The sequence below is a fragment of the Salvelinus namaycush genome, chromosome 6 (assembly GCF_016432855.1).
Source record: "Salvelinus namaycush isolate Seneca chromosome 6, SaNama_1.0, whole genome shotgun sequence".
NCBI classification, from domain to species: Eukaryota; Metazoa; Chordata; class Actinopteri; order Salmoniformes; family Salmonidae; genus Salvelinus; species Salvelinus namaycush.
In genome coordinates this window covers 14429433-14450306 of record NC_052312.1, presented here as the reverse complement: position 1 = coordinate 14450306, position 20874 = coordinate 14429433, and the positions used below count along the sequence as shown (strand labels likewise).

Below are 20874 nucleotides of genomic sequence, written 5' to 3'. Positions count from 1 at the left end.
TTATAATTTAAAATGTTAATTGATCCCGTTTGCAATTATGTTAGCACAGCTGAAAATGGTTGTCCTGATTAAAGAGGCAATAAAACTGGCCTTTAGACTAGTTGAGTATCTGGAGCATCAGCATTTGTGGGTTCGATTCCAGGCTCAAAATGTCCAGAAACAAAGAAATTTCTTCTGAAACTCAGTCTATTCTTGTTCTGAGAAATGGAGCTATTCCATGCGAGAAATTGCAAAGAAACTGAAGATCTTGTACAACGCTGTGTACTTCTCCCGTCACACAACAGTGCAAACTGGCTCTAACCAGAAGAGAAAGAGGAGTGGGAGACCCTGGTGCACAACTGAGCAAGAGGACAAGTACATTAGAGTGTAGTTTGAGAAACAGATGCTTCACAAGTCCTCAACTGGCAGCTTCATTAAATAGTACCCGCAAAACGGTGTTAAATCAACAGTTTCTTTGATACTTTGAAAACTCCATACAAATGTTTGTTACTAAAAGCAGTTTTATTATATTACAAATAGTAACATTTCTTCTTGTAGTCTTTGTGACAGTGGTGACATCAGAGTACACTGCATCCTCTCTGCTGGTCTTCTCTCTTGCTCTTCTAGAGGAGGACTTCTTCTTGGGGGTGAAACTGACAGCTGCATAGTTCAACACGTCACTGTCTTGATTCTGAGGGGGGTGGAGCCATGAGGGAATACATTATGATGACAGCATGATCTACTATATAATGTTTCTATTCTCCTGTGGAAGAAAACACTCTACAAAATGCATGACTGTTCAGACTGTACACCCACTACGATGACCTGACAGTCAGTGGAACAGTGACAGACAGAAGTTCCACAGAAAAATGTAAAACGATCACAAAGATAAGTAGGCTACATCTAGCACAGTGACCTATTACTTCCAAGAAAACTTAATAACAAAAAATGCACAAATAAGCTGAATACTAGCTGTAACGAAAGTTAAATGGCAGTTTCTTGTAAAAACTACAAATATTATCTATTTATAACTGTTGACAAGTTTAACTGATTTCCCTGAGATGTTGGGACATCTATCCTCCCTTCAAAGAGATTGAAATTGAGAAAGGCCAGCTATTATTTTTTATGACAATCTGTCTATTTTTAACCTCATGTAGTTAATTAACAATGCTGATGTGTTGGGCATTTAATGGATATTTACAGAATGTACATTGCATAGAGATGCATTTAACATTAGATACATCAGCTATAACATTAGATACATTAGATATAAAGTAATACCTCTGCAATCTCTGTTCAGAGTCTTGCACAGCGCCCAGACAAGTAGAAGGGTCACTATTCCCAGAACGATGTTGGAGACGACCAAGGCCAGAACAGTAGGACTCAGATCAAATGGAGAATCATGCTCTGGAACTGTAGAAAGGGTATTAGAGAATTCATATTGTATTCATGAGCGCTTAGGAAGATCATCAAACAGTAAAATATGGAATCAAAAGCTAATGGTGATATTGTATAGCTTGTTGAGACAAGTTAATGAGGTCATTTGGAGGTAGGCAGTCTGCACGAATATACTGTATTGTTGGGGATATTTACAGAATAAATGGGATTTACCTTGAATGTTCAGCTTGGTCCCATTCCCAAACAGTATCACCCCACATGAGGCATAGCACAGTAATGAGGCACAGCACAGTAATAAGTGCCAGCATCAGAGAAGCTGAGGTTCCTCTTGGGGAGGTTGAAGACACAGCTCCGTGTATGAGACCCGGCCTCAGGGCTCTTCTCACACTGATCACTCCTGTATCCATGGGAGTAAATTATTCCTGGACGGGATTCTCTTGAGCCATGTCTGAACCAATAGACACTGTGTTCTCCTACACAGGTCTCAGTGTGTATTGTACAGTTCAGAGTCACAGAGTCTCCTGACTGGATTGACATCCAAATCGAGGGCGGACATCTCATAAGCAGAGAAATATAAAAGTTGGACTTACCCATCTCTACAAGAAGTGGAAATATCAGACACAGTGTGATCCTCTTTGAAGGTGTCATCCTCCTCACAACTTGTCTTGAGTGGAAAAAGTCCACCTATGTAGACAACACTTCAACAATGGAGTTGCAGGTGATTAGTCGAACTGGACCCATCATTTTTGTTGACGCCTTATTCCGGTACGGCAATCTTCTTCACATTGTACAGAGTCACAGAGTATAGATTTAGTACAAATTTAGAAATAGTCATTCAAGTTTGACATCCCTTATGCTTTATCACTACAGCTAATGTTGTCTACGTCAAGAGACTCAGTTGTGAACTTGTTAGGAACATGCATGCAATGACACTGTCATTCACTAGGGCTTCTATCACCACACGGTCACTTCACCTCACTAAAAAACATCTATGGAAAAAATATATTTCAGGACTTACACTCAATTGGATTGGCTGGATAGAATCCATTCCCATGATTTTGTTATTGAGGAGGCAGATTCCTCTAGACCTATAGGTGATGATAACACTTCACAGTTAAAACTGTGTTGTGTTTGACTAAGAACTACAGATCTAGGTGAAATGACCTAATAAATAGTACTCCCTGTTAACCCATGACTGAATAGCCAAGCACGACTCCAACACCATTATTACATTTTCAAAAGACACAACGGTGGTAGTCCTGATCACCAACAACAATGAGACACCCTATAGGGAGGAGGTCAGAGACTTGGAAGAGCGGTGACAGGATAACAACCTCTCCCTCAATGGGATCAAGACAAAGGAGATGATCGTGGACTACAGGAAAAGGAGCACCAAGCATGCCCCCATTCTCATTGACGGAGCTGTAGTGGAGCAGGCTGAGAGCTTCAAGTTTTTTGGTGTCTACACCAACAACAAACTATCATGGTCCAAACACCCAAAGATAGTTTTGAACAGGGCACGGCAACGCCTAATTCCCCTCAGGAGACTGAAAGGTTTTTGCATGTGTCCTGAGATCCTCAAAAATGTCTCAAGCTGCACCATCGAGAGCATCCTGACTGGTTGCATCACTGCCTGGTATGGAAGCTGCTCGGCCTCCGACTGTAATGTGCTACAGAGGGTAGTACGTACGGCCCAGTACATCACTGGGGCTAAGCTTCCTGCCATCCAGGACCTCTATACCAGGCTGAGTCAGAGGAAGGCTCTAAAAATTGTCAAAGACTCCAGACACCCTAGTCATAGACTGTTCTCTATGCTACCGCATGGCAAGTGGTACCGGAGCACCAAGTCTAGGACCAAAATGCTTCTTAACAGCTACTACCCCCAAGTCTTAAGACTGCTGAACAGCTAATCAAATGGCTACACGTACTATTTGCATTGACCCCCCCCCCCCCACGCCTTTTTTCACGCTGCTGCTACTCGCTATTTATAATCTATTATCTATGAATAGTCACTTTACCCCTATGTACATATTACCTCAATTAGCTCGACAAACCTGTACCCCAGCACATTGACTCGGTTCCGGTTCCCCCTGTATATAGCCTCGTTATTGTTATTTTAGTGTTGCTTTTTAAAATTTTACCTTAGTTTATTTAGTAAATATTTTTCTTAACCCTTGTTATTCTTAAAACTGCATTGTTGGTTAACTGCTTGTAAGTAAGCATTTCACGGTAAGGTTGTTGTATTCGGCGCATGTGACAAATAAAACTGATTTGATTCAATCTCATTGAAAGCAAGTCTAAGAAGTGGTAGATCTGTTCTATTGGCTCTATTTCTAAGCATCCCGTTCTTAAGTTTAGTTTTTGCATCTTTTACTTTCAGTTATGTACATCAGTTTTAAACAGCTGATAATACAATATTTTTGGTTATTAGAAAGATATTTCACAGCGGTTTAGATTGTACAATGATTCTCTACACTATGCATTGCTTGTTTTGTCACATAAACTGAAATTACGTGAACTATTTGAATTTTAGCAACCAGGAAATGGCATAGCGATTTCTGCATATTGCACCTTTAAAGATTCCTGAGTTTGGCCTAAATACATACATTCAACTTCCTTTGTCTTGACTGTTGTTAAACGCTTTATTCATCTTTTGTCACGTTCTGACCATAGTTCTTTTGTGTTTTCTTTGTTTTAGTGTTGGTCAGGACGTGAGCTGAGTGGGCATTCTATGTTGTGTGTCTAGTTTTCCAGTTTCTGTGGTTGGCCTGATATGGTTCTCAATCAGAGGCAGGTGTTAGTCATTGTTTCTGATTGGGAACCATATTTAGGTAGCCTGTTTTGTGTTGGGTTTTGTGGGTGGTTGTCTTCAGTCTTCGTGTGTCTGCACCAGATAGAACTGTTTCGGTTTTTCACATTTGTTTTTTTGTATTTTGTAGTGTTCACGTTTATTGTCTTTAATTAAACATTATGGACAATTACCCCGCTGCGCTTTGGTCCTCTCCTTCTTCCACAGAAGAAAGCCGTTACATCTTTTCACAAGCAAGTCCATTTAAAAGGAGTCTGGCAGAGAAGCAATGCACTTCATTCAAGTAGCTACAGTAACTATTAGTTACAGTAATACAGATAATAATGTTAATAAATTGAGAGTTGATAAAAAGTGAATTCATTGTACTGTTTCATTCATCCAGTTCTACTGTCTGATCCCAGCGTACACCACTGTCTCCATGTGACCTCTCTGTCTTCTAGACCTGTTCTTCTTGTTGCTCAGATTCAGAGCTACTTAATGGAGACTGTCTCCATCTTGGTCATGTGAGAAACAATTATAAAGGGGGAGGGGGAAATATGACTATGTTATTATTCAATATAAAAATGTTCATACATATTTTTATGGTAATACAAAATAAGGAATTCTACTTACCCCTGCATCCGTAGAAGAGACTGCTGGACATGGTGTCAGAGAGACTGATCCTGAAAAGAAACACACCAAAGATAAAGATGCAACTCCTTCTTCCAATGCAGATGTCCTGACTAGAGTCCTGACTAGAACCAAAAAATTTGATCATATTACTCCAGTGCTAGCCTCCCTACACTGGCTTCCTGTTAAGGCAAGGGCTGATTTCAAGGTTTTACTGTTAACCTACAAAGCGTTACATGGGCTTGCTCCTACCTATCTTTCCGAGTTGGTCCTGCCGTACATACCTACACGTACGCTACTGTCACAAGACGCAGGCCTCCTAATTGTCCCTAGAATTTCTAAGCAAACAGCTGGAGGCAGGGATTCTCCTATAGATCTCCATTTTTATGGAATGGTCTGCCTATCCATGTGAGAGACGCAGACTCGGTCTCAACATTTAAGTCTTTACTGAAGACTTATCTCTTCAGTAGGTCATATGATTGAGTGTAGTCTGGCCCAGGAGTGTGAAGGTGAACGAAAAGGCTCTGGAGCAACGAACTGCCCTTGCTGTCTCTGCCTGGCCGGTCCCCCTCTCTCCACTGGGATTCTCTGCCTCTAACCCTATTACAGGGGCTGAGTCACTGGCTTACTGGTGCTCTTTCATGCCGTCCCTAGGAGGGGTGCGTCACTGGAGTGGGTTGAGTCACTGACGTGATCTTCCTGTCTGGGTTGGCGCCCCCCCTTGGTTTGTGCCGTGGCGGAGATCTTTGTGGGCTATACTCGGCCTTGTCTCAGGATGGTAAGTTGGTGGTTGAAGATATCCCTCCAGTGGTGTGGGGGCTGTGCTTTGGCAAAGTGGGTGGGGTTATATCCTTCCTGTTTGGCCCTGTCCGGGGGTATCATCGGATGGGGCCACAGTGTCTCCTGACCCCTCCTGTCTCAGCCTCCAGTATTTATGCTGCAGTAGTTTATGTGTCGGGGGGCTAGGGTCAGTTTGTTATATCTGGTGTCCTGTGTGAATTTAAGTATGCTCTCTCTAATTCTCTCTTTCTCTCTTTCTTTCTCTCTCTCGGAGGACCTGAGCCCTAGGACCATGCGTCAGGATTACCTGGCATGATGACTCCTTGCTGTCCCCAGTCCACCTGGCCGTGCTGCTGCTCCAGTTTCAACTGTTCTGCCTGCGGCTATGGAACCCTGACCTGTTCACCGGACGTGCTACCTGTCCCAGACCTGCTGTTTTCAACTCTCTAGAGACCGCAGGAGCGGAAGAGATACTCTTAATGATCGGCTATGAAAAGCCAACAGACATTTACTCCTGAGGTGCTGACTTGCTGCACCCTCGATAACTACTGTGATTATTATTATTTGGCCATGCTGGTCATTTATGAACATTTGAACATCTTGGCCATGTTCTGTTATAATCTCCACCCGGCACAGGCAGAAGAGGACTGGCCACCCCTCATAGCCTGGTTCCTCTCTAGGTTTATTCCTAGGTTTTGGCCTTTCTAGGGAATTTTTCCTAGCCACCGTGCTTCTAGACCTGCATTGCTTGCTGTTTGGGGTTTTAGGCTGGGTTTCTGTACAGCACTTTGAGATATCAGCTGATGTACGAAGGGCTATATAAATAAATTTGATTTGATATTAAAGAAGAGCAACTTCTCTAAGGTTGTTACATACCTCTGCACTGCAGACACTTTCTCTGGTTCATCTTGTACATGATGCAAGCAAGGACAATGATCAGGATTAACAAGAAAGCCAATCCTACACCCAGGCAGTACACCAAGAGAAGAAGGTCTGCCCTATGGCCTGTGGAGATTCAAACATTGATAGAGGACACTCAGAATAGCAAGTAAAGTATATTCTACACAGTAGATTAGTAAAATAAAGAAAAAGATTTCAGCCGTATCAACTACCTTGAATGTCCAGCTTGGTCCCGTTCCCAAACAGTATCTCCCCACACAAGGCCACAGCACAGTAGTAAGTCCCAGCAACCTCCCCAAGAGGCTGAGGTTCCTCTTGGGGAGGTTGTAGACACAGCTCTGTGTAGGAGACCCAGCATCAGGGCTCTTTTCACACTGATCATTCCTGTCTACATGCGAGTAAAGGATTCCTGGATGGGATTCTCCTGAGCCATGTCTGAACCAATAGACACTGTGTTCTCCTACACAGGTCTCAGTGTGGATTGTACAGTTCAGAGTCACAGTCTCCTGGCTGGACTGACTCAGACACAGGCTGCTGGAGCACAGTCATGTTTCTGGACCCTTATCCTGACAAGAGGATTTATAAGTCAGTAAATCTGTCCCCAATGTTGTGTCCCAAGTTATCATTGTTTAAATCATACACAGTCATATCTGATTATGCAAATATAGCATATTTAAGCCATTGTATCCAAAACGTAAAGTTCAAAAGCCCTCAAGATTATAGTTGCAGAAAATTTGTTACAATTTTCTTTCTTTGTAAATTCAGATATTGTCCCTTTCACAATGAGAATGGCTCCTTCTTCAAACTCCACCTGGTTGGCATAAGAGTTCCCACAGTAATATGTGGCTGAATCAGAGTCTGAGATCTTTAGGTCATTCATTCCTTCACCGCTTTGCACTGAGAAGTGAGTGTTACCCTTAAATTCATGTTCAAATGTTGCATTCTTGTTATACTTGTAAAAGACTGATAAGATTTGAAGATTGTCACCCATTGTTTGCTGGTACTACATAAAGTACAGTGCCAGGTTGTCTTTATAGAAGCCGTGCAAAGTCACTGTTTCTCCAACATTGGCTCTAACAAGATGAATTTCCAAGGATTGTGTAGCAGCTAGAATACACACAGAGACATGATCCATTACTTACGCAAGTCCTTTATATACATCAATAAAGTACCTGAGTCTACACCCCTTAAACAGAGAAATTTCACAGTTGGACTTACCCATCTCTACAAGCAGTGCCAGTATCAGACACAGTGATATCATCTTTGAAGTTGTCCTCTTCACAACCTGTGTCTTGAGTGGAACAGTCCACCCATGTAGACAACACTTCAACTATGGGGTTATTTGTGATTGGTCGAACTGGACGTGTCATTTTTGTTAACACCTTATTCAGCCAACCATGGTCTTCGTAAGTGAAAATCTCTCATATAATCCATGCAAAGTGAACCAATGCTTACTGTTTAGGATATTTTGTTGAGGGTGGGTGAAGCATAGACACTTTGTGGTGTCTAGAATATTTTTGGGGGGGAGGAAACGTATAGTTTGCTGTGTGGGCACCAGCTGAATCAAAGATGTCCAACAATGAGGCAGTGTGTAAAGAGAATATATGAATATCCTTAATTTAATGGGGTTAAAAGTATAATATTATCTGGTAAGTATGCAGTACATTTTCAAGCATACATTACAAAAGAATGTACCTGTATCCTCTTGTTATTAAACTCAGTTGTGTGCCTAAGATAGATTTAGCCCCACCCCATGTAACAGTTACAGGCAGTACTCCTGATGACCTATAGGGGGACTGTTATACATAGAACATGTCCTGATATGTAGGGTGAACAGGGGTGGAGCATTACTGTGAGGGTATGTGGGGGAAACACATACAGAATGAAAGTCAGTCTTATCCCTGTCATTCATGTACTAACTCAAGTGTAGGCTACTAGTTGAGCGTTTAGTAGGGGTGTACCTCGTGTGTAGGCCTCTTCACTGTAGCCTAATATACATTAATACAATTTCTACTTTAAACTCTGTAAACAAATGATTGTAGTTTGAATGAATTAAACCTATGATCTTGTAAGTGACAAGATACAGGCTACATGGCATACAGTATATAAATGGACTGTGATGTTAATTGTCATGGTTGTGAACAACATTGAAAGAATGAGAGAAAACAGAGTGACACCACATAGACATCCTGCTGAAAACCACATAGAGACACAGGGTGTGGAAAAGGCCAGCAGGCCTGTCCAAAGCGTAGAGACGGACTTGTTTTGTGCTCACAGCAGACCGCAGTGTGCAGGTACCTGTAAACATCTCGCTGTGTGGGTGCATGAATGGGTGGGACTAGCATTTATCAGTAGATTGGGTCTGCAGAAGCCCTCTGCACAAGTCTATTTTAGTCAGTATCAGTTGTTTAAATGGATATTTAATAATACTAAAAGAAGCAACTTATACATGGATTTCAGAAGAGCAATTTAATCAACTGACATACAACTTTTTAAACAAGGTCACTGGCCATTTATTTTTAGAATGCAAAACAACTCAGCAATCTCAACAAATACTCATTTTCAATACAAGTTGATGATATTTCCAACATTTACTGCAAAAAGTCCATCGACATTTGTCTTAGATTTATGTATTTCCTGGTGGTGTAGATGATGATGAAGATGGTCAGACAGCAGAGGAGAACTCTAGTTCTTATGATGGGAGAATGACCAGGATTCTCATCTGTGGATCATCAGAGTGACCACGCTCAACATCCAGTTTGGTTCCGTTCCCAAACACTATCTCCCCACATGAGGCCACAGCACAGTAGTAAGTCCCAGCATCAGAGAGGCTGAGGTTCCTCTTGGGGAGGTTGTAGACACAGCTCTGTGTAGGAGACCAAGCCTCAGAGCTCTTCTCACACTGATCACTCCTATCTCCATGTGTTTAAATGATTCATGAGCAGGATTCTCCTGAGCCATGTCTGAAGCAATAGACACTGTGTTCTCCTACACAGGTCTCAGTGTGTACTGTACAGTTCAGAGTTACAGAGTCTCCTGGCTGGACTGACTCAGACACAGACTGCTGTGCAACAGACATGCTGTTGGACTCTAATTCTGAAAAGAGTGACAAAGTGAGATCATGGTGTGTCAATTGTTTGTCCTGCTAGATTTTTTTATGAACAATTTATTTTGTATATTTAGAATTTCATGAATGCAAAATGAAAATCCAAAACAAAGACTTAAGTTAGTTACCTTTGACAATCAAATCTGCTCCTTGTCCAAATGTGACTTTGCCCACTTCAATAGCAACACAGTAGTATGTAGCTGAGTCCCCTAACTGTGCATTAGAGATGGTCAGGTTAAAGCTGTCAACTCCTCTCTTCACAATCAGACGTTTAGTCCCAGTGAAGTCCTTGGTAAAGTAATATAACTTACTTATTTGTTTGAGAATTAGAAATATCTTAAACAGTGTCACCATCTGTGAATATATCATCTTGAGTGGAGAAAGTCTACCCAAGTGTACAACACAACGGGCAACACAAAGGGCTAATGGGTGATTTGTTGATTTGGACCCAATCTTCTTTCTTGACACCTCATTCAGATGACCATGGTCTTGTTGTCTATTGCACCCTACAGAGTCACACAGTCTACTGGCTGGACTCAGACACAAGATGCTGTAGAATGCAAGTAACTGTCTTGAAGGTTTTACTTGTTTGGTGGTTTGTGGTTTTCACAGCTCTCTGGAGAACCCTGGTTCAAAATAGTAGTCTATTTGTTTTCTCACCTCTCTGGAGAACCCTGGGTCAAAATAGTAGTCCATTTGTTTTCTCACCTCTCTGGAGAACCCTGGGTCAAAATAGTAGTCCATTTGTTTTCTCACCTCTCTGGAGAACCCTGGTTCAACATAGTAGTCCATTTGTTTTCTCACCTCTCTGGAGAACCCTGGGTCAAAATAGTAGTCCATTTGTTTTCTCACCTCTCTGGAGAACCCTGGTTCAAAATAGTAGTCTATTTGTTTTCTCACCTCTCTGGAGAACCCTGGTTCAACATAGTAGTCCATTTGTTTTCTCACCTCTCTGGAGAACCCTGGGTCAAAATAGTAGTCCATTTGTTTTCTCACCTCTCTGGATAACCCTGGTTCAACATAGTAGTCCATTTGTTTTCTCACCTCTCTGGAGAACCCTGGGTCAAAATAGTAGTCCATTTGTTTTCTCACCTCTCTGGAGAACCCTGGTTCAACATAGTAGTCCATTTGTTTTCTCACCTCTCTGGAGAACCCTGGTTCAACATAGTAGGCTATTTGTTCTCTCACACTTACTTAAGTTAAATCAAGTGTATCTTGCCTCCGTTGCAGAAGACAAGAAAAACCAAGTGTACCTAAATAATTTGAAAGAAAACAATTATTATTTTGAACAGGTCATTCAGCAGTCAAAGTACTCCAGATTACCCATAGGAGGGCTGTTTTACATCGACCATGTCTTGTCGAACGGTTAAGATCATTGGGCCAGGAACCAAAATGTCGCTTGTTTAGGTCCCCGAGCCGACTAGGTGAAAAATCTGTCTTTTTTTTTCACCTAATACACATGACACACTATATCCACTCTATATCACTATCTGGTTAGTGTGGTTCTCGTAGGAGGCAATCTATCAGAAGGAGTGTCCTCCTCTATTGGTCTCCTGACAGAGAACCCTGCAGTAGTCCTAGAACACTTGTCTGATTGAGAATGCACTAGTTCTCCCATGACGTCATCTTAAAATGGCCCCTCATCCTGAGCAGATAGATATAGAATAGATGGTTCTGTATTATGACATGAGATGCTTATCTTGGAGAGTTCAATAGAGTTCATTACCAGTTCATTGTGGTTTGAAACTGATTTCAGATAACTATTTTATGTCCAAGTAAGTTTATAAAGAACTGGTTTGCTGTGACTGCAAGCTGTCAGTAGAAACATGAACAACAGTAACAAATGTGAAAACAACAGACTGACACCAGATAGACATCCTGCTGAAAACCACAGAGACACAGAGAGCAGGTAAGAGGGTCCTGTGTGTACAAGGCCAACAGGCCTAACCAAAGAATAGATATAGCCACGTACTTAGAGTAGACCTCAAGTACCTGTGAACTTGTTAGCTGTGTGTGGGGGGATGTGAGTGTCATGCGATCAACTCGTCTAAAAAATAGGTTGTGTGCCTTACTTATGCAAATTACAAACAAATGAGTCATTGTCTTCATCATACAGTTCACTCTACTACCGGTTTCATTTTGAGTGATTGTTGCTCCTTGTTACTAAGCTACACGTTATTATAACTATGTTGAGGTTAGTAGTAATGATCCAGGGACGATGACTGTCTGGCCTGTTTGGTGGTTGCTATTTAAATACGCTGGAAATGATTTCGAACATGTTATAGATGTGTAATAAGCATGTAATAACTATATTACCTTGTTATAGATTCTTCATAGCTACAAGTTGCTGCCAACTTTACTGTTGAGGCAGTTGTGGGGACTTCCATGTACTTTGCTGCTCCCTGTTGAAAAATAAATGGATTGGAGTCCTGCAATGTGCACTTATACATATTCACATGTTGTCAATAGTTTGTGAAAACTGCTCCGTTACAATGTGAACATGGTCATATTTATTATCAGTCTCTCAACCATATCAATTCTGTTCAAAGTATATTCAGCAAAGAAGTTTATTTTTAGTTCAGTCTTTTGTTATGGAGAGAGAGAGTTGGGCTCTTAGTGACATGAATGTTGGTGGTTTTGATGGTGTGTGAAGAGAGAGTGTGGTGAGGACTGATGGTCATTGCTGGGGGTTAGAGTTGAGTTTACGTGAGTGGAACATCTATTCAGGGCAGTCAGAACACCACAGAGACCTGTGATACAGGATACAGCTAAAAGAAGACAGTTTGAGAGGCTAAAACACCAGCAATAGATACATATTTACAGTTATTTTGCAACACACCATAATTTTTACATTGAGGATAGGCTTGAGATGGTTGTTGCACACTGAATCTGTGGGTGAAAGTGTAGAAATGTAACGAAAGAAATATGAATGCTAATCAAACAATTCCTCTTAATGAAAGCAGTTTAATGTTTTATTTGATCAAAATGGAACAACAGTATCAATGTAAGTAATTGTAACTTACAATTAAAAAGACACAGTCAAACATACAGTGTAGAAAACACAGAGTCAATGCAAATTAATAAAGAGTAAAAGTTTACATTTCTGTCCATGTTTTGGCGTCTCACACCAGAGTACACAGTGTCTGTCTCCATGGCGCTCCTCTGTCTCCCGGCCTTTGGTTTCTTGTGGACGACGTTCAGAGCGGCGTAATGGAGAGTAACAGGCTCTTGATCCTAAGAGGAATAACAAAAATGAAAATATTTGCAAGTAGACTAAATATTACAGTATAGTGAAACAATCCTCTAATAAAATGCATATTTTCATATTTTGATTGAAGAAAAAATACATTGATTCAGCAACAGCTAAACAAGTGTTAGGTCAGATTACCTGGTTATCGTGACTGGGGACTGCAGGAGCACTTGGCTGAAGTTGGGTTCCTTTTTATCAAACACAAATAATCAATTTAATCATCATCATCATACAATGAAGAGCTTTTTTGACCAATTTTGACCAAACATGTCAACTAATGTAACTGTACAAACAAATGATAAGCATACTGTATCTTGCACAATAATATTGCTTACCTATGCACTTGATCATCTTGTACAAAACACAAGTAAGGACAATGATGAGGATGACACACAGACCCAATGCTACACCCAGGCAATACATGAACAGAAGATGGTCCTCCTTACAACCATCTGTGAAACATCAAATAGACACTGAGGGATAAAGCTATGACAATGTTAGAGACACCAACAAGACTCGGCCTGATCTGAGTCGTATTTTATTCTCTCATATACAAAGATATCTGAATGATATAAGAAAAACAAAGATATCTGAATGATATAGAATAACAAAGATATCTGAATGATATAGAAAAACAAAGATATCTGAATGATATAGAATAACAAAAATATCTGAATGATATAGAAAAAACAAAGATATCTGAATGATATAGAAAAACAAAAGATATCTGAGTGATTTAGAAAAACAAAGATATCTGACTGAATTAAAACAAAGATATCTGAATAATTAAAAAAGTATATGAACGATACCTTGTCTGCAATCTAAAGAACTTTGATTATATAGATGTCAGAAGTATCACTTACGGGCAATGTCCAGCTGGGTCCCGTCTCCAAACAGTATCTCCCTACATGAGCCCACAGCACAGTACCCAGCAGGTGTGAGGTTCCTCTTGGGGAGGTTGTAGACAGCTCTGTGTAGGAGACCCAGCCTCAGAGCTCTTCTCACACTGATCACTCCTATCTCCATGTGTTTAAATGATTCATGAGCAGGATTCTCCTGAGCCATGTCTGAACCAATAGACACTGTGTTCTCCTACACAGGTCTCAGTGTGTACTGTACAGTTCAGAGTTACAGAGTCTCCTGGCTGGACTGACTCAGACACAGGCTGCTGGAGCACAGACATGCTGTTGGACTCCGAGTCTGAAGAGAGTGAGTAACTAATGTAAGACTAACTGGGTGAAAAACAAGCCATGTATTCATCGCTAGCATTTGATTGTGTAGTTGCAGAAACATACCAATATACAGTGCAATACATTTTTAAAATGAATTAGCAAATGTTTCGTTACCTTTGACAATTAAAATAGTTCCGTCTCCAAATGTTTGCATAGATGGCTGTAGTGGAACAATAGTATGTAGCTGAGTCCCCTGGCTCTGTCTTGGATATGGTCAAGTTAAAGCTGTAGTCTCCTCTCCTCACAACCAAACGTTTGATCTCTGTAAATTCCTTGATAAAATTGTTGGAATGATAACTATCTTGGCCAACATAAAGAGATGATGACATGAGGAGGGGTTTCTGTCCAAAACTCTGCTTGAACCAACCAAGCCTGGTCACTGACACTTTGGGACACTGTCTCTATACTGTGGCCATGAGGAGATAATCTCCTCCAGGAATTTACGACCTGAGTTCGCAGCAGCCTAGTGTAGGAGACAGAGACAGGGGGATGGGCTTGCTTTACCCAAAGAGGGCAACGTCATGACAACTGTATAGTCTGTGGGTCTGACAGTGGGACATCTTATATGCATCTTATATATGACGGCACTTTACATGTACCTATCATGCAGTAGGAGGGAACACTGAAAAGAGAGATTTTATTGGCCGACTACAATCTTAGAAGTGTGTCCTCTGGCTTACCATTGTTTGAGCTTCCTTGTATACTTTTTAAGACATTATAAAGCAGGTCAGAGTAACTGGATCAAGGAAATCAAATATTTGCTTGATACGGTTGCTTCTTTTTTGAGAGAAATTAAACATTTACTTAAATTCTTTCTCTTTTGATGTTTGGAAATTATACAATGAATGATCTTTAGTGCTGCTAAAACTACCGACGCAAACCCAGCCCAGCTGTCACGACTTCGACCGAGGCAGGCTCTCCTTCCCGTTCGGGTGGCGTTCGGCGGTCGTCGTCACCGGCCTATTAGCTGCCACTGATCCTTTTCTCCCCCTCCCTATGTGTTTATTGGGTGCACCTGTTTTGTATGAGGGTGTAATTAGTTGGGCTTATTTAGTCAGCCGGCCCGCACGTTTCTTTGTGCGGGATTGTTTGTATGTAAGTGTGGTGTTGGTTTTGTGCTTCACGTTATTCTGGACTGTGTTCATTTTCCCCCGTGTCTGGGGTAGTTTATAGTGGACTCTCAGTGTGTTAATAGGGTGGCCTATTTTGTTACGTGTTCATTAAAGAACATTTATATTTGCACCTGCTGCTCCTGCGCTTTTCCTTCACACTCCGACACCCAGGCCTTACACCAGCCCAATGGTTAAAGGTACCCATCATGTAAATTTACCCACCACTGCATAAAAGCTGCACCAATAAAATCTAATATTAGTTGTAACCGCAATAGCATTGAATAATATGTTGTTGTTTTTTCAAACCTTTGTTTGGTACCAATACTTTCTCTTTTTTCATGAAGGAAGACTTGACAAAACTATTGAGCTGACACTCAATTTTATCTGCACTTTGTCCTCTTGTTGAATGTTTACTGTAGGTTTCTTAAACGTTTTCAACTCGAGACCCAATTGAGAAATTGGCTGTCCTCCCATGACCAAAATCGTCCTCCAACGACCAGAAATGTGAAGAAATAGCCTGGGATTATAGATGTTTTCTCATAACTCAGGACCTATAGTTTAAGAAACCCTGCACAGTTTAGGGTTTAGGAAATGCTTTTAGCTTCTGGTTTGTATTCTTGACATACTTTGCACATCTAGCGGCAGGTGTCTGGAGTTTACGGTCCAGATGAACAGAAGAGTTGTGTTTACTCTTACACACAAATATTTTCCCGTACTATCTGTCGGCAGGTGGACTAGAGAGCGAGAGAGCGCGAGAGAGCGCGAGAGAGCGAGAGAATAATGGACATTTCATCCCCCAGTGTTAGTCTATGAGAGACCCAGCGATGTTCAGCTCAGCAGGTCTTACTCTACACTGAGCTGCTCATTCCTGTCACTCACACCACAGGAAGTGATGCGTACCCTCACTGGCCCCTCCTCTACCTCAGACCGCAATCATATTCTCCTTATAAACTGCTTCTCGGAATAGATGGCTTTGATTGTCCCCAAAAAATTGTCAAAGACTCCAACCACCCTAGTCATAGACTGTTCTCTCTGCTACCGCACGGCAAGCGGTACCAGAGCGTCAAGTCTAGGTCCAAGAGGCTTCTAAACAGCTTCTACCACCAAGCCATAAGACTCCTGAACACCTAATTAAATGGCTATCCAGACTATTTGCATTGCCCACCCCCCCCCTTTTACTCCATTGCTATTCTCTTTTTTTACCTTTCTTTAACTAGGCAAGTTAGTTAAGAACAAATTCTTAATTTCAATGACAGCCTAGGAACAGTGGGTTAACTGCCTTGTTCAGGGGCAGAACGACAGATTTTTACCTTGTCAGCTCGGGGATTTGTATTTGCAACCTTTAAGGACTAGTAATAGTCCAACGCTCTAACCACTAGGCTACCCTGCCGCTCACCTGCTATTCTCTGTTTTTATCATCTATGCATAGTCACTTTAATACCTCCACCTACACGTACATATTAACTCAACTAACCGGTGCACCCCTCACATTGACTCTGCACCGGTACCCCCTGTATATAGTCTCGCTATTGTAATTTTACTGCTGCTCTTGTTACTTGTTACTTTTATTTCTTATTCTTATCCCTATTTTTTTAAACTGCATTGTTGGTTAGGGGCTCGTAAGTAAGCATTTCAATGTAAGGTCTACTACACCTGTTGTATTCGGCGCATGTGACTAATAGAATTTGATTTGATTTGATCAGTACAAAGCCAAGACAGGAAATACTAAGGGGTGAATAACATCATGACAAAGGCAATTTTGGTTTAACTCTTTATTTGTCTTTAGAAGTGATCAGTATAATACAGTTGTCTACTGCTGGGTACTTTGTCCCTCAGGGTCACACTATAAAAAAAATAACCAAATCACTAACACACACAACAGAGATCTAAGTTAAGAGAGGCCAAAAGAGGCAACTACTCCTCTGCAGCCATTAAATAGTTGTGTTTTGACTTCTAACTCCTCCTCTCTATCCACACCCTGTACCACTGAGCTGTGTGACCTAACTGAGTTGGAGAGGGCTACAGTAGCCCTGAGGTACAACTCACAAACATACACTGCAGAGATCGATTGATTTACATTTAAATAAATGTCAATAAATGTCATATAACTACACAGATACAATATAGCAAGATTTAATCTTGTATTCAAACATATAGTAAATCAATGTACTCAAAGATATGGACAACTATTTGTCCTCCTCTTCCATCCTCCTCCACTTTATCTTCTTGTGGCAGCATACACTACATGGGGGTCCAGCTCCTTCTCTCTTCTCCTCTCCGTCTTCCTCTTCTTGGAGGTGAAATTCAGAGCGGCATAATTCAATGCATCTGGATCTTGGTCCTGTAGATTTGCAAAACACCATGTAGTAGTTGTCATTTTCTCCGTTTCTGAATTGCTGATAATTCCGTATTTAATCATGCACTATTTACCTGATCATTGTGTTGTTGTCTTTGAGAATCAGGTCCTGAATATCAAAGAGAGATGAGAGAACGAACTAATGGATCAATCCATTCTAGTGAGCACACCGACTCCTCTGATCGTGTACAGTATGTCATGGGAAAAACATCTAAATTAAAGGTATAGTTCCAAGGTCCCATATTATCATGAAATGGGCTCCTACCTGTGTTGTGTCTGTTTGCGTCTCGTCTGATCTTGAGGACCAGGATGATGATGACTATCAGTAGAACAGCAGTCACAACACCCAGGATCACAACCAGGGGAAGGAGGTACATGGTGCCATCATCATCCTCTCCTACTAGACTGATCGTTCCATTACAATCTCCTATTAGATTACAGTTTATTAAATCACTTGGTGATCCTTTAATGACAGACCTAAACATTTTGTCATGTAGACATTTTGTCACACTCTTTAGGTGACTCTGGTGTTTCCTCACCTCCGTTGTGCCCTGTAGCATTGCGATTAGTAATAATAGAGAAGTTTTTTTCAAAATTATAATGCTGAAAAATATGTCCATCAATGGTTTGCCTTTGTTTCATGATAACTCCTGATTAGGTTGATGAACATTTTCAAATGTATCAAAAGCCAGATAAATAGTTGAAAACGTACCTTTAGTTTTTAGATATGTTGAGTTGACAAAGAACATGTGGCTATTGGGATGCAATCCACAGAAATACAGACCACAATCAGCTATTTCCACTTTTGTGATTTTCAGAAAGATAGTGGTGTGGTTGCTGAACATTTCAAAATGGCTCCTTTGAAAACCATTGTGGAGAACAGGTGTTGAATTAAAGTCGTACAAAGACGAGATACACACAGGCACTGATCCGTTGACTTGCTTGAACCATGCTGTATGTCCCACAGCCGTTGTAACATTGGAGCACTGCAAGGTGATGGTATCCCCAGTACGGACCTCCATAGTCTGAGACTGAGAAGCCAAAACAGAGACCAAACCTGAAACACAAAGAACAAAGTCCAACATTAATGACTGTAATCGGTGATATCACATTTACATGTTAGAAATCAGGAAGCGCTGTACTGAACATTCTGGTTATACTTGACGAATGCAGTCAATCTTACTCTGTCTCCATGTTAGATTTAACAGTAGCGTACTTACTCAATCCATAGAGCAGTAGAGCTGGTAGGACCGTTTTGGCCATTCTGTGTGTATGTCTATTCTGCTCTGTCTGGTTGTGAATCAGAGAACACCTCTTCATTCACTCTGAGATCACAGTGAGATCAAAGGTGATATCATTGGTAGTGGGCGTGGTAGTTGGTATTGGACCACAATGTCTATTTACAGAGAGCAGAATTGACAGAGACATTTTATATGGAGTGTAAAAAAAAAAGTTTAGCATAGTTATATTGAATTAAAATGGAGATAAGTGTTTGGGTTCATATACAGTAGGTGTTTGGGTTCATATACAGTAGGTGTTTGGGTTCATATACAGTAGGTGTTTGGGTTCATATACAGTAGGTGTTTGGGTTTAGTGGGGTTAATAGGTGACAACAAGACTTCACCTTATCAGGGTTAGTGGTCTTAAGGCTTTATTTGTATTTTCCCCTACAGATGGATTATACCAGTTCAAACGAACTATCCACTACCCAGCTAGCAATGAGGAATCTGGCCAGAAGCGGCCTTCTTCCAGGGGACTGGAACTGATTGAATCCGCCTGGAATCTGGTGTCGGACTCGGCCCGGAATCAAAATGAATGACTGCCCAGAATCGGCCCAAGTACATCGGGCCGTTTCCGTCTAAATGAATTCAGGCGACTATGGTGGGATCTTACCAGAATCCCCCCATAAAGCGTCCTGATGCAATTTTAAATAAATGTATACAAAATTACCCGATTTACTCATTTTAAATATTACTATTATACATTTTTTACATACAAATTATACCCATCCACAATTTAAAAAAATTATTGTATGTATTTATTACACCCTTTTCGTGATATCAAGTTGTCTTGTTCCATCGCTGCAACTCCCGTACGGCCTCAGGTGAGGTGAAGGTCGAAAGCCGTGCGACCTCAGAAAAACAACTCTTATTTTAATAAATACTTATTTTCCACCATAATTTGCAAATAAATTCATTAAAAATCCTACAATGTGATTTTCTGGATTTTTTTTCTCATTTTGTCTGTCATAGTTGAAGTGTATTACAGGCCTCTCTCATCTTTATAAGTGGGAGAACTTGCACAATTGGTGGCTGACTAAATACTTTTTTGCCCCACTGTATATATATTTCTCATTTACAACTGCGACCTGGCCAAGATAAAGCAAAGCAATTCGACACATACAACAACACAGAGTTACACATGGAGTAAAACAAACATACAGTCAATAATACAGTACAAAAACAAGTCTATATACAATGTGAGCAAATGAGGTGAGATAAAGGAGGTGAAGGCAATAAAAAGGCCACGGTGGCAAAGTAAATACAATATAGCAATTAAAAACACTGGAATTGTAGATTTGCAGTAGGTGAATGTGCAAAGTAGAAATGCTGGGGTGCAAGGGAGCAAAATAAATAAATACATTAGGGGATGAGGTAATTGTTTGGGCTATTTATAGATGGGCTATGTACAGTTGCAGTGATCTGTGAGCTGCTCTGACAGCTGGTGCTTAAAGCTGGTGAGGGAGATAAGTGTTACCAGTTTCAGAGATTTTTGTTGTTCGTTCCAGTCATTGGCAGCAGAGAACTGGAAGGAGAGGTGGCCAAAGGAGGAATTGGCCCTGAGGGTGACCAATGAAATACACCTGCTGGAGCGCGTGCTACGGGTGGGTGCTGCTGAGATAAGGCGGGACTTTACCTAGCAGGGTCTTGTAGATGACCTGGAACCAGTGGGTTTGGTGACTAGTATGAAGCGAGGGCCAGCCAACGAAAGTGTACAGGTCGTAGTGGTGGGTAGTATATGGGGCTTTGGTGACAAAGTGGATGGCACTGTGATAGACTGCATCCAATTTGTTGAGTAGGGTGTTGGAAGCTATTTTGTAAATGACATCGCCGAAGTCAAGGATCGGTAGGATGGTCAGTTTTACGAGGATATGTTTGGCAGCATGAGTGAAGGATGCTTTGTTGCGAAATAGGAAGCCAATTCTAGATTTAACTTTGGATTGGAGATGTTTAATGTGAGTCTGGAAGGAGAGTTTACAGTCTAACCAGACACCTAGGTATCTGTAGTTGTCCACATATTCTAAGTCAGAACCGTCCAGAGTAGTGATGCTGAGCGGGCGGGC

The 20874-nt window shown here is 41.1% G+C and overlaps 2 pseudogenes; both read right to left on the bottom strand.

Annotated features, from left to right (window-relative positions):
* Positions 1-1626: 1626 nt before the first annotated feature.
* On the bottom strand, positions 1627-7697 carry LOC120049509 (annotated as a pseudogene).
* A 1470-nt stretch (positions 7698-9167) lies between these two features.
* On the bottom strand, positions 9168-17908 carry LOC120049508 (annotated as a pseudogene).
* Positions 17909-20874: the final 2966 nt, after the last annotated feature.